This window comes from Mandrillus leucophaeus, unplaced genomic scaffold, assembly GCF_000951045.1.
Source record: "Mandrillus leucophaeus isolate KB7577 unplaced genomic scaffold, Mleu.le_1.0 Scaffold136, whole genome shotgun sequence".
In the NCBI taxonomy this organism is placed as follows: Eukaryota; Metazoa; Chordata; class Mammalia; order Primates; family Cercopithecidae; genus Mandrillus; species Mandrillus leucophaeus.
This window is the reverse complement of record NW_012101321.1, coordinates 5,674,259-5,677,552: the sequence shown is the minus strand read 5'-3', so window position 1 is coordinate 5,677,552 and position 3,294 is coordinate 5,674,259. Positions and strand designations below refer to the sequence as shown.

The 3,294-nt window shown below is 39.3% G+C and overlaps 1 protein-coding gene across 2 annotated transcripts in view; it reads right to left on the bottom strand.

Annotated features, from left to right (window-relative positions):
- Positions 1-3,294, bottom strand: part of PRMT9 (protein arginine methyltransferase 9) — a 49,668-nt gene that overhangs the window by 22,046 nt on the left and 24,328 nt on the right. The gene's annotated exons all lie outside the window — the stretch shown is intronic.

The following is a 3,294-nucleotide window of genomic DNA, read 5'->3' as shown; positions in this document are numbered from 1 at the left end:
CTATGGCAGAAGGATCCCTTGAGTCCAGGAGTTCAAGACCAGCGTGGGCAACACAGCAAGACCCTGTCTCTATAAAAACTTTAAAAAATTAACCAGACATGGTGGTGCACACCTGTGGTTGCAGCTCCTCAGGAGGCTGAGTGAGAGGATCACTTGAGCTTGGGAGGGCAAGACTGCAGTGAGCTATGATTGAGCCACTACACTCCAACCAGGGCAACATAGCAAGATCCCATCTCTCTCTCTCTCTCTCTCTCTCTCTCTATATATATATATATATAGTTTGTTTCCCAATACAGTTCATAGTTTCAATTTAGCTGTCCTGTCTCTTTAATATCCTTTCATCTGAAACAGTTCTTCATCTTTGCTTTGTCTCTCATATCACTGACATTTTTTAAGAAGGTAGGCCAATTGTTTTACAGAATGGTCCCAACTTGGGTTTGTCTGAGGTTTTCTCACAATTAGATTGCAGGTTGCACATTTTGGATGTGGTACTATATAAGCAATGCATCCTTAAAGCACTGAATCTGGAGGAATCTTGCTGTTGATGTTAGCTTTAATCACCTGGTTAAGATGATGTGTGGTCACATGGTCCTGCCGGGGGACTAGGGGCAAGGGAAAGGAGAGCATTAGGACAAATACCTAATGCATGCGGGGCTTAAAACCTAGACGATGGGTTGATAGGTGCAGCAAATCACCATGGCACATATATACCTATGTAACAAACCTGCACGTTCTGCACATGTACCCCAGAACTTAAAGTAAAATTTAATTTGATTTAATTAAAAAATAAAAAAACAGGCTGGGCACGGTGGCTCACGCCTGTAATCCCAGCACTTTGGGAGGCCAAGGCAAGTGGATCACCTGAGGTCGGGAATTTGAGACCAGCCTGGCCAACATGATAAAACTCCTCTCTACTAAAAAAAATACAAAAAAATCAGCCGGGCATGGTGGCGGGCACACCTGTAATCCCAGCTACTCGGGAGGCTGAGGCAGGAAAATCACTCGAACCTGGGAGGCAGAGGTTGCAGTGAGCCAAGATCGTGCCACTGCACTCCAGCCTGGGCAACATGAGTGAAACTCAGTCTCAAAAACAACAACAACAACAAAAAAAGATGCTGTGTGGCTTCAGCCCTATATACTTACAGTCTTCCCTTTTGCAATAATTTGAGAGATACTTTGAAACTATATAAATGCCCTGAGCCTCATCAGATTTCCCTCCATTGATTTAGCATCTATTCATGATTCTTGCCTCCCAAAAAGTAATTCTGCCTCATTTTTTTCTATAATATTAATCGGCATTGACTGTAAGGACGAGCTGTACTTTTATCCCCATTTATGTATTTATTAATCTGCTTAAGATACATAGAAATTCATGGATTCTTATTCAGTGGGTTTAAACATTAGGACCCTTATTTATTTTGGTGATTAAATTGTCCCAGATTTGACCAGTGGGAGCGTCTTCAAGCATGCTGCTGTGTCCTTTTGCTCCCCCTTCCCCCACCAAATCCCTTTTTGAGCACTTCCTCACTCTCTAATACAAGGTGCCCCAGAATCATCTTGAACCTATTCCACCCCAGTACTAGAATCAGCCATTGCTCCAAGAAGCTATAGTTCCTTCTGGTGAGAAATGGTATTTAAAAACCAAGATCTGGGTTCTAGGTATGCTCACTGCTCCTAAGATTATGCCTTGCCTTTCTCACTTAACAGTATACCATAAACTTCTTTCCTGTCTACACATGTACCTTAACCATTTTTTTGCATAATACTGCATTAGGTGACTGTTACATCATAATTTATTGAAATACTTTCTTATTAATATAAACATTCAGATAATTTGTTTGCTTTTATTTTTCCAATTACAATATTACAGTGAACATCCTTGTACACACATCACTGCACACAGGTATGAGTATTTATCAGGATAGATTCCCAGATATGGAAATGCTAGATCAAGGACTACGAACATCTTTAGTGTTGCTAGAAAATGCCAAATCAAGCTACTAAAATGTTGCACCAACAGTGTATAAATTTTCCCTAAACTTATGAGAAAATAAGATATCAAACAACTTTAATGTGCTAACATAAGTAGTTAGAAAATGTTATCCCATTGGTTTTAATTTCCATTTCTCTGATTAATAGGCAATTAAATTCATGCTTTGTTGTAAAAGTTGCAAATATTCATCTCAGTCTGTCACTTGTCTTTTAACTTTATAGTATCCTTCACCAGAGAGATTTTTTTCAATGGTTTGAAAATGTGGTCACATTAGGCCAGACGCGGTGGCTCACACCTGTAATCCCAGCACTGTGGGAGGCCGAGGCGGGCAGATCACGAGGTCAGGAGATCAAGACCATCCTGGCTAACACAGTGAAACGCGGTCTCTACTAAAAATACAAAAAAATTAGCCGGGCATGGTGGCAGGTGCCTGTAGTCCCAGCTACTTGGGAGGCTGAGGCAGGAGAATGGCGTGAAACCAGGAGGCAGAGCTTGCAGTGAGCGAAGACTGCGCCACTGCACTCCAGCCTGGGCAACAGAGCAAGACTCCATCTCAATCAATAAATAAATAATAAAAAAACAAAAATGTGGTCACATGTGTCAATGTTCTGTGACTTCTGGGCCCTACTCTGTGTTTTGCTTTGGAAGGTCTCCATTAAATAGATTTTTTGACATTCAAATGTTTAACTCACCCAGAATTAAAAGCAGGGATCTAACTTTTTTCCCCAAATGAAGCACACCATTTCCATTTCCTGAATAGTTTATCCCTTCCCCACTGATCTGAAATATCACACCTATATCATATACTAAATCCATATAAATTCAAAGGTCTGTATCTAGATTCTTTATTGTGCTCCACTGATGTATCTGTCTTTCTGCATCAATACATTACTGTTTTTTATTTCTAGGTTTTTATATCTAATAAGGTAAGTTTTCTTGGATATTTTTCTTGGATATTCTTAAACATTTGCTTATTGAGATGAGCATTAAATTCAGCTCATTAGGTGCCAAATGGCAATTTTTATAATAATGATTTATAAATGTTTCCACCAGTTAAAACAGTAGCACTCACATATATTTTGTCAATACCTTTCTTCATAGTCCTCAACCCATACTGCTGAACTTTGTTAAAAAAAAAAAAAAAAAAAGATATTGGTCTCATTTATCCAGACCTACACCTACTCAACCAAACTGTACACCCTTTTTACTTTTACAAAAGCTCCTATAGCGCTTCTACTGTAGTCAGGCACTCATTTGCTAAATAAATGAGTCAATAATGAAGTTATTCTTTTGTAAAATGT